The sequence below is a fragment of the Bactrocera oleae genome, chromosome 4, assembly GCF_042242935.1.
Source record: "Bactrocera oleae isolate idBacOlea1 chromosome 4, idBacOlea1, whole genome shotgun sequence".
NCBI lineage: Eukaryota > Metazoa > Arthropoda > Insecta > Diptera > Tephritidae > Bactrocera > Bactrocera oleae.
The window spans coordinates 44,881,914-44,904,489 of NC_091538.1; the positions used below are offsets into that span (position 1 = coordinate 44,881,914).

Consider the following 22,576-nt stretch of genomic DNA (forward strand, 5'->3'; position numbering starts at 1 on the left):
ACTCGCTAATTTTAGGTACTGCTATCTTGTCAAAAACTTGCAATTAGAAGCAGCAACCAAGTTAACAAATTGAGTACGCAAGAGAGTCCGCGAGTACCTTACTAAAGTGGCGTAAACCCTTTCTACAGTTTTTTTTTTTTGGACAAGTTTTACTGTTGTCAATAACTCAATAAGTAGTAAATTTCAACAATGGAAATGTAATTCCTTTTTTATATTTATTTTAATAACATTATTTTAATTACAGTTATGTTTATATGAGACGTAGGTCAAGGACTCTGCTCGAAGTCAAGCAAAGAAACATTTCTGCACCAAAGAAAGAAAAGAAAGGCGTACGCGTCTGTGTTGGAGGAGATGTGCAAGGTAACAGCGCAAGTGCTGCCGATTTATTTGAACACAATTTGACTATTTGATATGAAAAGTTATTGAATATTATTAGATGTTTAAAGTAAATAAAATTTATTAAAATTTTGATGTTCACAGTTATGAAATATTAAATGATTCGCTAAAATTTTCAATTTCCTCATATAAATAAATGTCAAAAATTGTATTAAAAATTATTATCTAAATTTACGCTTTTACCAACCCTCATGACTTCGATTGTTTTGAAATTCCAAAATATCTACAATATATATATAATAATTCCCAACAGCCACATTAATATGCTGAGCTATTTAGCCTGAAAATCAATGAAAAAATCGCTTGAAATTCCGCAGGCTTGACTCCTGTGTCTATGTGTGTGTGCGCATTATTGCAGCTAATGGCAAAGTTTTAAGCCAAACAAGGCTATAATATTAATGTTTTTGTATATTTTATATACAAATTAATTTTAATTTCTAACAACGCAGGCAATTCCCAACTCGATGTGAGCGAAAAAGCTATTTGGTATGCAGAATCCTAAACGGATGCAAGCACACACGCATCCATGCATTTACTATGCCACAGTATGAGTGCTTGTATGCATGTGTGCGTGTGTGTAATAATTCACAAATAAAAATTTGTGTGAAATTTTATGCAGATGGAAAAAAGTTTAAAATGAAATATTCGGCAGCAGATTACAGCAGAGCTATAGCCATGCTGGCGCATTTTGTTATTGTTGTAGGGCTTAGTTACACATTCGGGTGCGCTGAGTTAGCCGTTCAGTTCGATGATGGTCAACATCAATCCCAAAAGAATAATTTGCCATATTTTATTCATACCACAGGCGCGTATACGGCTATTTGCTGCAACAATATGTGGCCGGTGTGTATGTAAAATGTTTGAAATAATGAATTCATCGAGATATATGTATGTATATATGTATTGTATTTAGTGCTACTAATTCCCATATCTCGACGTTCCCGTTGCCGCTGGGGTGCTCGCTCACTTGTTTCCTTTACGGGTTTTCAATGCCACTAGCGGCGTTAGACCGGTATATTATGATGAACAAGCGTCTGTATATAAATATATTGAGAGGCATGTGCTAAGTTACAACAACAAATAACTGTGGAACAAAAGAATCTGCCTTCCAAATTAGCCCTGCTGATTGCTAGGTTAAAAGGTTTCGATATTCTCGCTCATATGTGTGTGCTTGTGAATGTGTGCCCGCCAAAGTCACGGCTGTAATTTTTTCATAATCCATTAGCAAAGCGGCAACAAATTATGATTTATGATGCTTTTACTAATTTTAGAAAAAAATTTAAAAATATCCACCATTAACCGTTGGCAAGCTGCTGCTGTGCACAAATGTATATTTGTATGTGTGTGTGCATATGTGTACCTGTGAAAATTTATTACCATTAGGAAAGGTGCAGAAATTTTTCAAATTCAAATGAAAAGGCGAAAGAAGCCAACAATCAGCGGAACATGAAGATTTTCTAAACGAACGGGAATTATGCCAGTGTTGGTGGTAAGGTATTGGTAAGGGGCGAGAAATGTGTTATTAATTTGTGCGCGGCCAGTTGATGCCGCAAGTTCAATGGTTTTCACCTCACAATCGCTCAACGGAAACATATAACGGGGGCGATTAGATGTCACATTATCGCCTTAATGGTTTTTAATTCAAAGCTGTCAAATGATATGAATTACTACTGTAAGTGCTCGACGGCGGCTCGGCACGTTCGTTGGAGATTTTATGGCACATGTATTTAATTACACACCGGTGGCAGGTTTTGTGAAAAAATTTTGAGAGTTTGCAAGAAAAAAAAGATTAATTAAAAGGTTTAACGGGTCGTGAAAGAGCTTTTATCGCACAATACTTGAAAGTATCGAAGTTTGGACAGGCGCATATTTAAGCAATCTACAGGATTTATAAAAGGTCATATTCATATAAAACTGTTGAACAGTGCTTTTAAAAGTTCCGTTTTCCTTTTTTCAAATGTTCATATCAATACGACTGATTTATATCCATAAAAAGATACGATAAAATATTTTGTATCGGAAGTTAATTTTCTTCTAGCTTTTATTACACAGTACCTGTAAAAAGCTTTATCGGATTTAATAATAATCTAAATTTGATCAAATAAACTTAAAGTCTTTTATTTAATGATTTCATACTAACAGTAAACTCCATGGTTTGACCGTGCTCGAGTCATTCCGTCATCTAAGTATGTGGAGCCACATCATTAAGTTGATGTGGAAAGTATTGCTTGAGAGGGTTCTTTGCACTGGTCGGCTCTAAATGCTCTGTCCTATAAGCGCGTGCATCAACCTTCATTTTGGCCTCTTAATATAGATAAAGTTGTGGTCATTAAAGCCGACTTCCTTCCTCCATATGGACAGTGACTTTGAGTGGAGTTGCAATAAAAACAAGAAAAAACGTTAACTTCGGTTGCACCGAAGCTATAATACCCTTCACAAATACAAAGGTTCCTTACATGAACTTGATTCCGAACATTCAACATATAGCAGCTATATGCTATAGTGGTCCGATATCGGTCGTTTCGACAAGCAGCAGCTTCTTTGTGAGAACAGGTGCGAAATTTCAGATCGATAGCTTAAAAACTGAGTGACTAGTTTACATATATACAGACAGACGGACAGACAGACAGACGGACATGGCTAAATCAACTCAGCTCATCATGCTGATCATTTATATATATATTTTATAGGGTCTCCGACGTTTCCTTCTCGGTGTTACAAACTTCGTGGCAAACTTAATATACCCTGTTCAGGGTATAATGAGTAGGAAAAAAATTAACCGACTTCAAAATCGGACAGCAGAAAGGAAATTAAAATCAGAGTACAAATTTATCTCTGGGGCTAAAAGGGTGCTGAGCAGCGGAGAAGATGGCTGAGCTGCGGGTTTAGATGAGTCTCAAACTTTGGTCCAGAGACAGGGGTCGTGGGTAAAAAAATCCTCCCTCAATAAGGAGTCACTAATGATCGCAGTAGGGAAAATGGAGTCATGAAAAATAAAATCAGTTTGGCCTTTGATCTTTTACTCCATCCTCACACTCTCGTCTTGTTATTATTATGGCAATATTTTCCTTTTGCCAAATATCAATAATAACAGAGGGTACTTTCAAGATGTTAATAATTATTTTTGTAGAAAATCTCAAATCGTATACATACATTTTACGTACTTGAATTCGCCCACTGGTTTTTTAATGCTCATATTTTGAAATTTGACTCGCCGGTTTGCAAATCGACATCAAAACAATTAAAATCGCACTAATTGCCAGTTAAGTCAAAAGTTTATGCGCAATAAATTTCCAGTGCTATGAAAATGGCGATAACTAGTAAAAATACAATAATTACACACACATCCACATCCACACTGCAATAAATTCTATTTACTTGCAATGTCGTAAATGTTTTCAGCAAATATATAAAATAATGGCCTTAAACTTTAAATACGAGCTAGGACAACGTTTAATTAAGATATCATAATCACACTGACAAAAACGAAAAAAGAAACCGAACTAGCCAACCATCACGTCACTGAGGTTGAGCTAACAGAATCTGACACAAGTAATAAAGCAGCATAAAAACAAATGGCTTGAAAGTAGCCACAAATATAATAATTAATGTCAACGAACGTCCAAGCGGCGTCCATCCCACTCAGCGCTGACCTGCTACTTAGCAACGCGCTAATGACATTCGAGCTATACGAGTGCTTTGGTCAATGACACTTTTGGCCCACTGAAGCCAACAAACACACTGACACACCCGAATCCAATATTGAGCACAGTCATCGTGCTTGCGTGGGTGGTGGCCAGTTAGTTTTAGAGCTCCTTGAAATATTAAATTTTTATGGCTTTTGCTGAAAATCCTTGCTTAATGATTTATTCCATGTTTTATGTGGTACTTAGGAAATTTTGTCGCGAATTTTTATTAACAGCTTCATATTTAATTAAATTTTATGTAGATAAGCTAAATTAGATATTACTGGAATCATAATTTTTACGCGAGTAATTTTATTTGAATATTCACTTGTCTGCAGTCAAATTATGAATAGCTTAACAAAACTCTTTTTTTTTTTGATTTTGCCATTAAAATCATTTAAAAAATGTGACAAGTGGGCTACTGATAAAAATATTTGTGTAGAAAGAGAGAAACAGAAGTTTTTACAGTTCAAAAAGAAGTTCGGTTTCGACAAATGAGCAGATTCTTAGGGCATTTAAGTAGGCTTATAGATAGCTTTCAAGAGCATTGGGAGCTGTTAGAGAATGATATTTGATACCATTTTGTGACAACTGATAATGTGGTTGCGACGATTCACCCCCAAACTCATTACCAACATTTCCGGTCTGCTTTTTTGAAATGAACATAAAAATTGAGCAGTTTGCTAATAGGAATAAAAATTACTCATATATGAATGTATTTATCAATATTTTGGGGAGAAATGAACTATCATATGTAGCCAATGAAGCAAATATGATTTAGTGGTCGAAATACGTTAACAGTTCAGGAACATTTTAGAGAATTATGAATGCAATTAAGCGATTATAATTATTTTTGAATATTAAATATTGATTTCTGAACATCAATAACTCTGTATAATATATATATAATATATTAACATATGTATCTATGTACATATAACTGTCAATACACGAAAGTAAATATTATTTTCATATCAAATTATTACTAGTAAATTGTATGTTAACTCACGAGCTTACCAAGCTTTTGTAATACCTTACTTTAACGACAAACTGTTGTTGTTCAACGGCCGCCGCATGAAAACCGATCCTAGAAAGTAAGAGAAAATATATTTAATTTGTATTTTATAAATTGATTGCGTGATTGTGTTATTAATGTATTGACCCTCGCCACACTTTAATAAACTATAAACCAGTTGTGGGATATCAATGAACCAATTAAGATGAATACATAGCAAGATAGCAATGTTAATTAATTTGTAAGAAAAAAGTGATTTCTTCTCGAATTTCTTTATTAAATCAACGACCTGACAAATCGATTTGTTAAGCTTCAGTTCATTAATTCTAGCAGCTTTCTATATCAATTATATGTTTAATTTGACCGCAAAACAATAAGAACGATAACACTTGAGTAGCCAAGTGCTAGTTATGAGCAATTAAAATGAATTAATGAATTGCAAGGTATTAAATGTGGCAAGTAGAGAACATATGTTCATACATATAATATGTTATAACTTATTTACAATTGACTATTTGAAGAAGAATCTAATTACTACCGTCTGAATTTGAGGTCGAAAATTTTTCAGCAATTAAAAGAAACTGATAAAATGTTTGAAACGCATGCTTGATTACTAATTTTTTGTCTTAAGATCTTGTTAAAAGTTAAGTGCAGCTCTTCATCCTATTTTATTCCGACGAACTTTTAAATAATTTTCATTTAAAGTAGGGACCCGCTCCATTAAACAGGCACTTTTTGTTTTGTGTTTATTATTAGCTTCTGTGAAATTAACAAAGTTGTAAATAGATGTAATGACAGCGAATTTAATTTGAAATTATATTGCATCTTTGAGAGGTGTTTCAAATAAATAATGCTTAAAGCGCCACTTTAGCTTTCAAAGCCATATCTCACAATCACTGATCATGCGGATGATCTTGTCTGACAACTTAAATATTGAAAATTTTTTCAAAATATTTTTTACCAAAACACACAAAACAAAAACAACATAGAAAAATCTTTAAACTCGTCTTGGTTGGTTTTTCTAGAGGCTCTCGTTTTTGATCATGGACAGTTGATGAGATCAATGGCTTTAGGGATCACGGATTGCTTCATTTATTTGCATTGTTTTCAAAAAACAATGTTTGCGTCCTTTATACATAAGGAAACCAATCTCTACCGCTTACTAACTTAGCTCGGTTATTATGTACCGTTCTTACGGAGCAACGTTTATTTTTATAGCTGATGATTTCGGTCAGGTTTTAGGTCCTAATACTCTCATTGAGAGTACTCAAAATAGTCTATTTAAGGTTTTCAGTGTTAATAGAATTGTTTTGTATAAGTTTGGTGGCCTAAAATGAAAGATGTGGGCAGTTTCCAATATTTAGGTCTAAAATAGTTTTGACTTAGTCAGTTCGATCAACTTTGTCAAATTAAATTCAACTGAATTTGGTCCTTCGTCGACCTCGTACCGTCGAGCTCTCTCTTCTTTTATGAATTAAACTTTTAATAGTATAAGTCTTCTGCAAATAGTTTCAGTCTAAATTTCTTTTTCAAAAATCATTGAAGTACAAATTTAAGACTCAAAATTCGAAGGTACATACATACATATTTCGAAATATGTCTGAGATTTACGTTAAACGTTCGATCCTAATAGGGATCTCACTTGGACAGCTTAAAATGCCCGTCCGTTGTGGCACCTATAATTTCAATAAGATTGATCATAAAGATTGATTTTTGATACAAATCTAAAACCGCTAAAAATGTTTAAAAATTACTTCTCTCCATATAAATACCGGTAAGCTTACATTATTTAAATACATCCAAATATTATGTGAGCAAAAAAAATTAAATTAAAATTCACTTCAATATAAGCTACCATACTTTCAAAATTACTACGTACGCTACATTTTTAATCAACAATGAAATATGTTCGTGCATAATTTGGTAATATTATATAATATTATCAACTAAGCTCTTTCTTACCAAGTTGCTAAATTTCGCTAAACATAATTACTGCGGAGGTTAAAAATATCCTAAAAAATTTACCCTGAAAATCTATTATTTCTCGCATACTAGATATGCTAGTCCAAAACTGTCCTTGCAGCCAACCACGCTATTAAATATATAATATTATATAATATAAGCCGCAAGCTTAGTAAGTTCTGCCACCGCAACCTCGATGATTACTAAATGAGACACACAAAGAGAAAGAGAGAGAGCGAAAGCGATGAAATAATTGTTTTGAAATTGAATATTAATATTGAAATGCATGTTTTCCAATGTCAGGCCACTAATTAGGAATTAATCTGTCTATGGTAAATATCATTAAAATTATGCCAAAGGCGTAATGTTCGTAGTCCGCGTGCGGTTGAGCTTAGCTTTAGAAATGCTACGCAAAAATTCAAACATGCAACAAATGCGGTCGCTTAAACTGATTACGAAATATACGCACACACACACACAGCCAGAATATGCTAAATTTAAGCCGAAGCGAACAAATTAGTGAAACATGCTAATATTTTGCCATGAACTTCCAAATCATAGCAATGCATGTGGCATAAACGTCGCATTTCAATCAAATTGATAGCCAGTGAACCACTGCACAGGTAAAAAAAAAAAAAACATGTTAAGTGGGGATTCATAGAATATTAAAAATCATTTTCGGTATTTTGAAACAAATAGTGACGGCCGAAATTGCAGTTGCTTTGGTTGTGCGAAAATTTCAAAAAATTTGCAAAAAAATATGTGAGCGATAACTGTTTATAACATATAACTGTTTGCTAATTAACAGTAAATTATATGCTGAATAAATTTATTGCTTTTGTATTGTTTGAGCAAATGTCTGTAATTTTGTTAATAAAAAGCAAAATATAAAATTCATACAATACATACAAATATACATATATACATACCTACTTACATTTGATTGCAAATACTGCGCTCAGTGGCATAAGCACACTACATATATTGTATTTCCATACAAATATTGTCCAAAACAGTGAAACATACAGATATCATTATAATTATTAATATATCATTTCGCACACCTCACAGCCAGTGAAACACGCAAGGCGACTTATGGAAATATATACATAAATGTTTTTGTAAAGATTTTTTGAGACTTGCAATTGCTGGCAAAATGTGCGTTCAGTTTTGGTTTCAAAATTTTTCGAATCCTCTTTGAAACTGCACAAAAATTACGGAATTAAATTCATATACCTATAATTTTAAATAAAATTGTAAGTAGCCCCTATTATTTCTTATCCAAAGAAGTGACGTCTTTGCAGAGTTGCAAACCATATACTTGTATCTATTATGTTAAAAGTCAAAAATAATCATAAATAAAAATAAAATATATTTCTGATCATAAACATGTCTTGAAAATTCAGAAAAAGAATAAACCAATATTTATGAACTTGAGTAAAATGCGGTGCTGGCGGCAAAAACTTTAGTTGAATAGTTAAGTTCAAAAATCGGCAATTTTTATACCTTGAACAGGTCGATGTTTGCAACACGAAAAGGAATCATCGGAGACTACAAAACATACCATATACAAAACTGAACAGCTGGACGAGCTGAATCGATTAGCCATGTCTGTCTGTCGGTTCGTCCGTGCGGCCGTCTGGCATACAAACTGAACGATCAAAATTAAGTTCTTATATGGAAAATTCTTTTATTTGATAAGATAATTTTACGAAATTTGGCATAAGTTCTAAGACTTCGCTATAATCTGTGGACATGTTTTCTAAATCGGACCATTACATCAAATAGCTGCACACAGTTAAGTGCTTAAATATATTTCTTCGCCAGCAATTCGCAAGCATTTGTCAACTGCATTTTAATTGACTTCGGCGAGAAAGTGAGTTTCTAAAGTCAATAGCTATCAAAAATGCGTTTTAGTCACGCTTATCTACAAACATATTAATGTGTATATATATATATATAATATATAATATATAATAAAAGCTTTGCATGCCAAAGTTTTTTGGCATTATCCCAAAGTGGCAAACGCACGTGTGTCTGTAACTTTGTGAAAATATTTTTCACATTCATCACCGTGCAAAATACCTTATTATTTGTTTTTTTCCTATTTGCACGCATTTTGGTGAAATTGGCGAAATATTGGCCAGCGCTAATACAAATAGCAATATTGCTTGCTCGTTTACAATCGAGTCAATTAAAGAGCTGTTTATTAATTTGACACACAGTAAATGATATATTAGTCAAGTGTTTTCATTGCATCATTTCATATTGTTTGCTGCAAACAAGAAAAAAATCGATAAAAATGATTATAATAAAATTAAAAAGCGATACAAATTATAACACTACACAATCATATATAATATTTCAAACGATTTGAGCGCATAATGGCTTTTAATAAAATATGACAGATATGCGTAATTTTATTAATTTATTTTATTGACTCAACACAATTTTAATTGACACATACGGGCGAATCTCAAAAACACTGTTGTATGTGTGTGTGCGAGTGTGTTTTTGCAGCACGTGTTAAGGCTTTGTGATATGCTCCTATGCACTCACATATCAGTGCATGGGTTTGAAAAAAATATTATTACTCATCAAATATACCTAAACTATTAGAGGGCAGAAAGGAGATGCGTACATGTAAGGAGAAAAAAATATGAAGAGTTATTTGCTTTCAATGACGTAAGCAATACGTTGCAATTTTAACTTTTTTGACAGTTGGTGATGGGAACGGCTTAACTCGAAGCTGAATAAACACAAAATTCAATGACATCGCACAATAAATCAACCTGAGATGAAGAGTTTTTAAAGCTTAAGGGAAAGTTTCTTGGAAATAAGATCCAACATTATTTATAGTTCAAACGGGTTTAAGAGCCACGTCCTTTATGCTCAGAGCTCGCATATAATACAAGCAGTAGAGTATACAAATTTAGTGAGTAGTGCAACCAACTTTTTCAGACGCTGCAGTCAAGTTAACCAATCGCATTAACGCTTTTTTAAAAGTATGGCTGAGTGTCCATAAACTAAAAAACGTGCTGTTTAAGGTGAGTTAATGCATTATTGTTGTTTAATTAACTCCATGTTCGCATAAACTCGGGTTTGTAGTAGAGTACTCGAATCAAAAAAATTATGGTGTTTGAGGCGAGTTTATGGCATGGTATATTGCGTATTGACAGAAATATTTGTTTGTACTAATTTTTAGGATTTAATTAACATGTTTTTTTACTTTGAATGAACATTTTTAAGAAAAGTTTTATCTCCATTAACACCAAAATAAGCAATGTTTAACACGGGTTTATGAAAAATTGGTTGTTAATAAACTCCATATTTGTGAAAATAGTTTAAAAAAAATATACAGAATTTATACAAAAAGTCGAGTTTAAGGTAGAGTACTAAGGGCAAGCATTGTGTTTTGATGCTTTTGAAATATTTTTTTTTTGAAATTATAGTAAGTATTGAACATATATTTTTATATTTTTTAATGGCATTCAAATTAACAGAGTCACAACCGAACGAATCGTTTTTTTAAAGTACTGTATTTACATAAAATTCGGTGTTTGCAAAAAAGTTTTGAAACACCTTTTTTTTAAATACCGTATATACTCATATTTAGAATAAACACTTAAAGAAATTAAGTGAAGGCCAGAAATTACGAATGCCTGTTGGACAATGTGAAGAAAGAACTCTTACGATTGCAACAAGATGAACTTTGCTAAGGGAAATCAGGTCACAATGAGCTCGGAATCGCACTAGTTGCCGACTAATGCCTGCTAAGCGTACGCCAGGTCCATAGGTTTAGTGCTAAAACGCAAGATGACAACGGATATCCAAATCGTTCCCTCTCCGATGTGAGCGGGGTAGGTGTGCCCCGTCTTCCTAGCTCACCGGCGTTGCAGTTTTTAACGGTAAAACAGACAAATTTTCTTACCGACAAACTTGAAGTATTTGAAGTTCCATGTAATATTTAAGACAAAACTAAGATAAATATATGATTTCAACTTTTACTATATTGTAATTAACTCTTTGTGTGAACAAATTATTTTGTCTAATAAGAGACAGATTATCTGATTTGCTATTAGAAACGCCAGTTTAATTTGTTGATATTTTGGTAACAATCTTATCTGCTTCATTCAATAAAAACTCCAAATAGTGTTTATTGTCTCACATGAAGTCATTTTTACGTCTGTTTCAAAACGCTGATAATGCGCATCTTTGGTGGCAAGCCTTCGTACAATTTTTTTAACTTTCAAGATTTAGTTCTTAACAATTTAATTCCCAGGAAACAAATCATATACATATATGTACATATGTATATATCTACCACTTCTTGTGTGCTTGTAAAACTTATAAGAGCAATAAAAATCATGTAGCAATAAATCTTGACAAAACCCTCGCTACTCAATTTTTACACCTACTACACACACTCATCGACTTAGGATGCGCGATTTTCTGCGGATCTTTAGTGCCCAAAAAAATTCCCGTCAACTATTTTATTATCATCGATGCATTTTGACGTCAAATTTGTTGTTGTTTTATTTTCTTCGTTTTGTTTTCGTTGGCGCATTTCGAATTCCTAAATCCTTAAATGGACCCCAATGGGCATTCGTGAACTAACAGTCGAAATTATATGAATTCACTCAATTTATGGAATTAAATTGTAATTGTAAGAATACAATCATCGCTTACTCCTTTGTTGATAGCTGTAAGGGATTTATAAGTTCAATGAAATGGCTTATAAAACTAGTCAGAAAATACGTATACGAGTATATACATATGTAGGCATACATACATATATGTAAGTTTATTGCTAGAATTTCTTGGCTAATATCAGAAATGGATGAGACTTATACCGACTATTTTACTTCAATTTTGTTTCCTTTGAACCAATACCATCTCGTAAATAAATACCGGTTACTTGTTTGGAAAACAGACAACCAATTGACTAGTTAAGCTTGCAGTTCATACTAGCTCTAAAGAGCTTATAACTAGCTTATTTCACTGCAGGAATTTTTTGTTCAAACTTTCGGTGTAAAAACTATAATTTTCATAACCTGTTCGATGAAAAGTATAGTCGTATAACGCAGTTGTTATTAGTCTTCGTTTAGAGTAAGTGCTTGAAAAAAAGCTGCCGAAAGGACAAATTTAGATGCTTTCTTTGGGTTTTTGTCTCAGTGGCACCTAAAGCTGCCGATTATAAGTCTATGCAGGCCTTTATGTTACTACACTGTGCAACACTAGTTTGGGTATTGAACTAGACCGGTTTCTTTCGAGAAATATTGAATCCAAAGTAAAAGCAATTTCGTTTTCCCAAGTTAGATCTCAAAATCGAAATAGTGGACTTGATTGAGTTTAATTGAAGCATAATTATTTATTGTAGTTTTTTAAGATTTATCCTTTAATATAGTGAAAATTGGGGCTATGCTAGAAAGAATTTGCCCAAAGTAAGAAAGTACACATAGTTTGATTAATATTATTAACAATTAAGAGAGCAATGGTCGGTCAAAATTGTTACCAGATAAATTGTATATATAGTTTTCGGGTGATATGCCTTAGAAATCGATGCAAATCAAATTGCTATTTATAGTTATAATAAAGTACGTATCCAAAAATTGGTGTTTCTTCATCAAAATTTACACGATTAAATGATGGAATGAGCCCTCATTATGATAGGATTAAAAGAACCTCACTGCCAATAAATTTTTGAAAATTAATTTAGTTTTCCTTCGTTTCAGTTGCAACTGGATCCTTATTACGTAGAAGAAAATGAGAATAAATGAGAGATAAAATGAAAGAAAATGGTTAGATCAGAAGTGATTTCAGTGGTTGTAAATCCTTCATAAATATTATATTTAAAAAGTCAGACCAGTAATGTTGAACGAAATCCATACCAGATGTTTAAAAACTAAGTGGAAAAGAAATGGGTAAGATTTAGCTGAGAACATACTTCGATAAAAAACAGCGAACTCAATTCAAATATGATCACAATTCAATCCCAAAAGAGTGACCAAGTATAGGTTATCACCAGACAAGTATGGGTATGCACAAAGACCAAGCAGAATACTTCACGTAGTAACCTGGATTAGAAACTTCCCACATTTAGAAAAAAAATTTTCTAATAACTCTTTAGCATGAGCTTACTATTATCGATGAACTTTTTCTTGGAAAATGTTGAAACAGTTTGTAAGAATAGCCACTAGTCTCGGAGGACTTGCATGCAATTTATAATAATACTTGCCTGGGGTTGTATGCATAGGTATATCTAATCATAATATTCATATTAGACATTAACTTTGACTCTTAAGGGATAGTCGCCGACAACACTTTCTTATTTCCAAGGCGACATACGTTAAAGCAAGCATATGTTGAAACGTCTTTTTGAGTAGCTATTTTAATAAAGCTGCACGAAATATTGGATAACTTGAATTCTGAACCTGCTACATAACCATAATATTGTATTTTTCCTAAAAGTTTCAAACTTTTGAACCATGTCCGAAAAATTTCAAAGAACGAACAAAATTTTCAATTGGGCACTATTGGCCAATGGACTAATCGCTAGGCTTGACATAATATAACCTAGAGCAGAGTATAAGCCGCATACTGAACATATTAGAGTGTGCGCATGTATGTGTTAACATTATATATATAGAAATGTGTATGGTATGTATGTATAAGTGTATGCGTATTGTTCGATATCTGCATAAAATATTTTGTTGCATGAAGTGCAGCAAATCTTTATTAATGAAAAACTCTTTGAAAACTTGTGCCAGTTCAGCATCTCTCGTGGAGCGAACGCACGAATGTGTGGCAGGAGGTGTGTGCAAAAGCCGCAATTAGCCTTGCATAAGTAAGCTGAGCTGAAGATAGGCGTTGTTTTGAAACAAACATACACACATGTGCATGCATTATCCATGTGGATATATGTATACGTATCTGTGTGTATGTGTGAGTTCATTTGCACTATTATTTTATTCAAATACAAATTAGCTGGTGAAACAATTTCGCGCGATTGTATAATATGCGTTGGCTGCGGCGATGGAATTTGAAGGCTGGCGCGCACAATGCAGCCGCATTAACATTAACAAGCTCCAATTCAGATAAACTTTACGCCAGCATATTACCGTTATATCAAATTGTGCGCCATTCACGCTACAAACCCATAAACACACATACAAACACACACATATAGCATGTACGAAGCGTGAAGCATGCAATCAACATTCGTGTGTTTATAATCTGTTTGCCACCAAATAGTTTCTGTTGCATAAAGAGTCTGTGTGTGTCAGAGTCGGCCGTCAACCGAAGATGCTACAATCGAGCGGTTTTCGTTAACACTTTGATGCACGTCTAATGGCAGCAACAGCAACGTGCAATAAAAGTTCGCATTTTCCGCTTTTCATGCAACATATGTAGCCGCGTTGCGCGCTCCCTGCCACATATTGTGTGACAACTTAATTGTACGTTGCAACCAGATTTTTAGTTGAATGTTAATTTTCACACGTTGCACTTGCAACATTGCTGCGCTGTTGTTGTTGTCGCTGCTCCAACTCATGCAAACCGCAAGCAGGCGCACTCATTTTGACGGAAACGCCCCTCACACGCAGGTCAAATGTGCTCGTGAGCATGTGGAGCACTCAGCTGCAGCAGGCGATTCTTGAGTACGCTGACGGCCTGAAGACGACTGCCTATCATTGCGGGCGTCAAATGTTGGAGGTTTGCTCAGATTTACTTCGGCTTTTGGTGTGCAATTTTCGTCGCCTCAGTGCAAACAGCGCTTCTGGCTTGCTCTACTGTGAACTAGACTAAGAAGTGCGCAAAGTTTTTTTGTTTTTTTTGCACTTTTGTTTTTTTTGTTCGGCAGCAGTTCTGGTATGCCATTATTTCGCAGATTTTGTGCATTTTTGAAAAGGTTAGCGCATTAACTTTATTATAACAGTGAGAAGAAATTTCCCAATTGGTTATTTTATAGAATAGAATTACACTATTATTGCTGCCAGCCAAAGATGCAATGCAACAATTCGATATTAGATCAGAATTGGAGTAGATACTTCGTTCGTAAACTAATTTTATTAATTAAATTTGTGAACAGCGATAAAACATTTTCGTCGCCTTAAGCTTTCAAGAGTACTTTTCTCAAATTAACATCAACACTAGCATTGCTAATTTGATTAAAAGGGTATAAAAAGCTTTTTATTCTGATTTGGATCGGATAGCTTGTATCGCACCTATGTATTTACTATAGTGGCTTGATATGAACAATTTCTTCGGAGATTGTAGTGATGTCTAGGATAACAATCTATGGCAAATTTCGTGAAGATATTTTATCAAATCAAAAAACTTTTCTATACAAGGATTTGGATGCGATCGTTTAGTTTGTATGGTAGCTATATTCCGATATCAGCGATTCTGTTAAGTGAGCAGCTGTTTGAGGAAAAAAGCACGTGTGCAAAATTTCAGATCGATATCTCAAAAACTGAGTTACTAGTTCTCGTATACACAGGCGTACAGACAGACGGTCATGGCTAAATCGACTTAGCACATCATGCTGATTATTTACCATCTATATAAGTATATATATATATATATTACAGGGTCTCCGACGTTTCCTTCTGGGTGTTACAAACCTCGTGACAAACTTAATGTACCCTGTTCAGAGTATGACAAGGTTTATGGTGAAATCCTTAACGTAAATAAGGGATCGATCGGCGAAATTGATCTGCTCGGAAAAATTCTTACAAAATGGAACTTTTTTGTCGTATTTGATAAACAAGAATATAGTATAGTGATTAAGATGCTGATATTGTGAACCATGACATTCAACCAAAAGTCGTTAATACTAACAATGGCTACTTTTGTTTCTGGATCGATCTCCTCCTCGCATATAAATGCGTCAGAACCGCGTGGAGAATATTTTAAAGAATGATATCTAAAGACTTATTCTCGTTTTAATGAAAGCTAATTCTTCAGATGATGAAATGACTCCGAGGAAAGCGAAGATTTACTTTGATAGTTCAGTGAACTCAAATTCAGCTATCCAGCTACTATATTCCAAAGCATGAAAATGCTTAATATCTGCAGGTAGTGATAAAGGAAGAGGGAGGTCAAAAGAAGAAAGTCTGCGGTACATTCCTGAAATTGATTTGATGAAACAACTATTGATATATTAGAGGCCACAGCGGAACTTAATTTGTCAGATAAAACACTTTTAAGGCTCGAAGCCTTTGTTTATTTCTTAGCTGTATTCCGAGTTATTAAATAAAACTTTTCTAAAACTTCAATTTCATATTTTGACTGTCGTAAATGTTCGAGAAAATTGAATGACATGAGCCGATTGATTTGCCAACATCCTCTGCAACTTCCCTAATAGTGATTTGGCGATTTTCAAGGACAATTTGTTTCACTTTATTCCATTTGTAATGCAAAATTTCATACATATTCTTTGATCCATTTCTGTCAAAAGTCAAAAATCGAAGAGCACACAAAAATGTGACTATGCTCTTCTGTTGTCAAACACAAACTTCTTATCGAAATAGGTTCCTAATGCAAGCGCATGATAAATATATGTGTCCGATTATAACAATAACAAAATATCGATAATCGAATATAAACAGCCTACGAAAAATCAAAATTCATCTTTTCCTCGAACATACCTAGTATATTTATAAAAGAGCTTGAAAATACGATCTGAGGTATACCTCAGCACTGTCAAAATTAACTCAATCCCTTTCTCTGTCTCCAATTGCTATTGCCAGTATAATAATTTCCCACTTTCCACTTGACACAATGTGGGATATTTAATACAATTTAATGAACAAGTTTTCTTAAAAGGTGTGTGGGAATATGAATTAAATTGGTTTAGATTTTGGCTCAAACCCTTTATCCCTAAAATAATGAATTGTGATCCTTTGGTCGATATTTTTACTTCTACTCATTATATAATATTAAATTTAGCTTCTTTAGTTGAGTTTATATCCCATATATCTCATTTGAAGATGGCTTTAATATAATATAATCTTAGCTGATGTAAAAAATATATATAAAATATAGTAATAAAATCAAGTGAATCTGTTATCTACATATAATATAATAATAAAATAGCAAATTAGATTGTAATCCATTTACAATTTCGTCGAATAATGAATATTGAATTTTTTTCGCAACAATTTTAAAATCTAGCTTTGTCAACAACTGAAAGTATTTCCCCTGCTTTGATCTTTGCAAGTTGCAAAAGTGTAAAATGTTCGGTCACACTCGAACTTAGCGCTTCCTTACTAATTTTTTAATAAAAATTAGAATAATACCATCTATTCAAATTTCACTGGTTCATTTATAATTCGCATGAAACTGAATCGATAAACAATTTTTCTGGCTTTGTTAAATAAATCTTAATTTTTAATTTGTATATTATTATAATAATTTTCAATTAAGATTTATTTGGCAGCAATTAGCGAATAGCGCTCCAAAAATGAGTCAAAACCAAAATAACCAAAATTTGCCGAAGGCACTAAAGGCCAGCCCAGCCGAAGCTTACAACAAGTGGCATGCTTGTATTGGCTCAGGAGTCTATTTCAAATAAAATAATAAAAATTTGTATTGAAATACATGAAAATTTAGTTTGTTCTTTTGTCAGTCCAGAACAGTTTGGATCATATGGTAATATTTGTGGATTTTTATTTTTATTTTTAAGCATCTGTCTTGAAAACTGTTAAGAGTACTGAACTATGCCGCAATACAATTTTGCAGTAAGAGTTAATATGTAAAATCCGTCGCTTTTGCTTTGAAAACCACAAAAGGAAACAATCATCGGAACTTTAAAAGTAAATGTTTGCTGTTGTTAGTTAGAAAAGTTAGGAAATATTAATCGAAATACTTGCAAAAGAGAGCTTGCATATTTAAAATATATATCTATAAATATTTCTACTTATATAATGCCAACGGAATTCTCACAATCAATATTATTAGTCGCCTACTTTTAAGGCTTTCCCAAATCTTCTACAGCTATTATTTTATGTATTTGCTAATTAATAATAAATTTAACACAACACTCTTGAGCTACTGCAAAATTCATAAACATTTGCTAAATAATAGCAAAACTTAACGGCGCTTGCTTAGTAGGTCAACTAAGGCAATCAATGAAGCATTAAATTTCATTAGTAATTAATGTGTGCTAATAATATAGATAAATGTACGACATTGCCGTGTTTTATGTGTGAAATATATTAAAATAAATGTGCACATAAAGCAAAGCTACTCAATGAAATTTATGTATCTAGAACTAGTGGAGAAAAGCGCTTCACTTACACACACAAGTAGATGACAACAATGAAATAAATTCTGCGCTGCTATTAAAGTTCTAACATTCATATATCTACAATATATGTGTGTTTGTTTGTGTGCGTGTGTGTAGAACAATACATATAGTGACTCCAAGTCTGCTGTGTACTTTTAGATTTAGAAAGTAGCTGTGACTTTTTACAGTAACCCCAACCTAACTAAGTCATATTTAAGTAGAATAAATTTAATACCAGTCGCTGGCGAGTGCGCATGCGCGCCTTTCTCATTCTTTATTTATTTATTTCTTCTCTGCTTTTTTGTTGTTTTTTTTCCACAGCAGCAGTATCAGAATAGCAAAAACAATAGCAACGTTGGTGGAAAGAAAAATTATATTTCCCAGAACGGTGGACAACCGACTGCCGACGGCCGACAGCCGGTTATTAAATAGAAAGGAGTATACAGGTTTCACCAGCTACCGCAATCTTATAGCCGGTGCTAAGCTGCTGAGCGCTGGGAAAAGCGAAAAACAAAATTAATAAATGTATTAGGAAAATAATAATAAGCTGGCAAGCAAGCAAAGAATATTGTTTGGAATTTTCTAGTAGCTGAAAGCGATGATCAGCGCATTGCAGATGGTCAACGAGCGATGAGAATACATATGTTGACAGCATACCAATAAGCATACCAACAACAAAACGTCAAGCAGGCGAGCAAGCAAACAATTGAATAAACAATCGACAGAGACCCCAAGAACCACCGCAGTTGCTACCGATGGTGAGTGCTGTGTGGAGGAGCGTTGCAATGAGGCGCGCTGGAATGGCGACAGGGAAAGGGAGGGAGCTGGTTGCCTGATGGAATGAACGAAACGGCAGATAAAACCTTAAAAGTGTGTCAAATGAAAATTATGGCCAGTTTATGCAAGCGCATAAATTATATGCAGCGGCAAGTGGTAGAAGCTGAAGCTCAAGAAGCGGCAGTGCGTCGTTGAGAGCAGTTCGAGATGAAGTGAGCACAGTGGTGAAAGTTTATAGTGTACTTACACAAAAATTTGTATAAAATATTTTCTTTAAACATACACTAAAATTTTCTAAATTGCTAGAAAATTTGGCGTATAAAGAAACTAAAAATTAAATTATTAAATAAATTTTATTTTTGAATACGAGAAGGCATGTTAAATATAGACAAAGCGTAGTTAAAATGAACATCTAGTGTTAAAATTAAAAAAACTAAATCGATCTAGTTTTCATAATTCGATAGGTTATACTTTAAAAAATCACATCTCGAATAGTTTTGAGTTTTAGCCTTCTACAATGGATATCCAAATTGCTCGAGTGATTACTCGGAGACAAAACACGCGATCACTTTAAAATTTTTTTTGCGTATAAGCTATATAGTGCTCCATATAATGATCTACCAGTTTTTGTTCTAGTCAAATACTGAATTTTTGAAGGCCAAAAACGACCAAAAACTTGCGTAAAATTGAACTTTTTTTAAAACACCGCCATTTGGTAATTATTATACCCTGAACAGGGTATATTAAGTTTGCCACGAATTTTGTAACACCCAGAAGGAATCGTCGGAGACAATATATAATATAGACATAAATTATCAGCATGATGAGCTGAGCTCATTTAACCATGTCCTTCTGTCTGTCCGTCCGTAAGTCTGTCTGTCTGTATATATTCGCACTAGTCCCTCAGTTTTTAAGATATCGATCTGAAATTTTGCACCTACCTTCTCCTCACCAAGAAGCTGCTCATTTGTCGGAATCCGATATCGAACCACTATAGTATATAGCTGCCATATTAACTGAACGATCAGAGTAAAATGCAAGCATGAGAAACTCTTTCATCTGACAAGGTAAATTTACCAATTTACTAATTTGGCATGGATTATTGCCTAAGGCAATAACGTAATCTCCAAAGAAATTGTTCAGATCAGGTCACTGTATCATATAGTTGCCATGCAAATTGAACTAAACAAAAGAACCAAGTTCTTCTAAAGAACCTCTGTATTTGTGAAGGGTATTAAAACTTCGGTGCAACCGAAGTTAACGCTTTTTCTTGTTTTAATTTTTTTTTTCTGAAGTCATTGTACGGACAATATCTGCGAGTAGATGATTTTTCTTTGTTTCAGGTTTCATCTAGAGAGGAGACCGGAATAACTGCAGCAGTGGAATTTTTTTCTTAAAAAATTTTCTTAAAATATATGTAGATATACCTTTAAAATTAAAAAAGAAATTGATGCAGTTTTCTTATCATATGTTAAAATATCCTTAATAATAAATATGTTAGAGGGTATATTTTCTGTAAAAAAATATTGCATTAAAGTTTACTACAGCGTAAAGGGCGTGCGTTGAAAAATGTAACCAATGTAAAAAATATTAATCTTTTTGCACTATAAACTTTATCCGAGATCATTCAGCCCCTTCAAGGATTGTTTGCAGCAATGGACCCAAGAAGAACACGTCGCATATCACAAAGTTACTTTGGGGTACTGTTGATGGTGGACATACCAAAAAGCTCCTACTTCTAGGCAAAAGTAAACTTCGTAATATTTTAGGGATCATCACATGGCATCTACCCTTTTTCCCTTTTTCAGATAGTAGTATTTTCCATATCTAAAAGGGGATCCCGAAGCCTATGCTCTGCAGCTGTCATTTTGTATTAAAATTGGTACATACTTTTTGGTATATACTCAAAGACTTATTTTGATTAAGCATGAAAGGGAGAAATTCCTCTTTCCTTACTGGAAAAATAATTTGTCAAAACTAGACTTGTTTTGATAGCCCTAGACCCCTTTAAGGGGTTAAATTTCTGGTTCAGCAAACGTTTCTGGCAACTTTAGATTTAACTATATATCTTATAGATAATTAATATAGAAGTGACTTACTATTTTAATCATAAAATATTTGTTCAATAAGCTTGTGTGACAGTCCCACTATGCCGACGTAATTGGCTATACAATGAGATGTGATGCGATGGGCGTGCTGATACTTGGCTTTATAAGAGCAATATTTTTTTATTATCATATTTTCCTTCGCAGCAAGTTTCGCATTATTTTATTTGCCTGAAAACTAATTTTTTTTTATCTGAAACTTTTCAGCGAAGAAGCCAAGCTAATTACTTAATCAGCGCACAACAAAAGGAACTTTGCGCAAGTCGCGCTAATGCAAAAAAAGGCTTCGAAGATAAAAATAATTAAATAAACTAAAAAGTAGTAATTATTAAGCAAATAAATAGATACAATGGGGCACAAAAAGAAAAAATGGTTTGTGGTAGGTCTCAAAAATTAAGAAATATGTTTGCAGAGCTTTTCATTTGGACTTGCAGGTTGGGTTTGATGTTGCCAGTTAGCATTGTCTCTGATTGCAATTATTGCGGAGTGGTGCAACGACAGAAATACAAAAGAGCACATCACGATAAGTAAAAGATATTTACACATACGTAAACGATACTTTTATTAATTAATTATCTCAACCAATAAGCAGAAAGTAGATGCAAACTAGAGGAGGTATGAGGAATATGAACGTCCAAAATTTGGATTGTGAAAGGTTTTACAATAATAACAGCATTGAATCGTTGGAATAGTAACACTATAGCAATCAATATATCAATTTCAATCATAAGTCTGTGTAGTCTGGAACTGCGCTTTTATATTTATTAAAAAAAAAAATGTGTTTACAAATAAGTTTCGGCATTTGAACTTTTCATCATTCTCATACGTTGGTATCGTTTGTGTTTGCCAATAATAACAATAACAATAACATACATAATAAAAATTAACCACAGCAAGAGATGAGCAAATAAAAGAGCGGAACCCAGAGTAAGAAAACACACATATACATATATATGTACTGAGACTACAAACAGGAATGTTTGGCTCCAGGAAGTTGACACTATTTATTGTACTACTGCGCCGTCGTAAATTGTTAACGTTATACGTTCGGGGTCATTTGGTCGGAGATTTTTCTTTTTAATACCAATTTAAAGTTTGAAAAACAGATTTTCAACTTTTATTAGAAAACTGTTGACTCCTCTGTTCAAATGTGAATACATGTATACCTATGTATAGGTGTCATGTGTTGTAAGTACAATAGTCTTCAAATAATTGAAATGTTTTCAATCGCCCATATTGCCTATGGAACAACAACCATCAGCACTTGAAATATTTCTCTCCATTACCAAAAACAAAAAAAAATTATTGGTTAATTATTTTTATCTTTTAAATGTTTATGTATGTA

The 22,576-nt window shown here is 33.4% G+C and overlaps 1 protein-coding gene across 4 annotated transcripts in view; it reads right to left on the reverse strand.

The window, feature by feature from the left end:
- The window catches only part of LOC106624001 (mucin-2), a 117,455-nt gene that overhangs the window by 83,344 nt on the left and 11,535 nt on the right, over positions 1-22,576 (reverse strand). For 3 of the 4 annotated variants that reach the window (XM_036362705.2, XM_036362703.2, XM_070108049.1), the window contains exon 2: positions 5,121-5,169. The gene's annotated coding sequence lies outside the window, so the exon portion shown is untranslated. Of the gene's footprint in view, positions 1-5,099; positions 5,170-22,576 lie in introns of all 4 variants that reach the window. The other variant, XM_070108050.1, reaches the window with a different exon arrangement.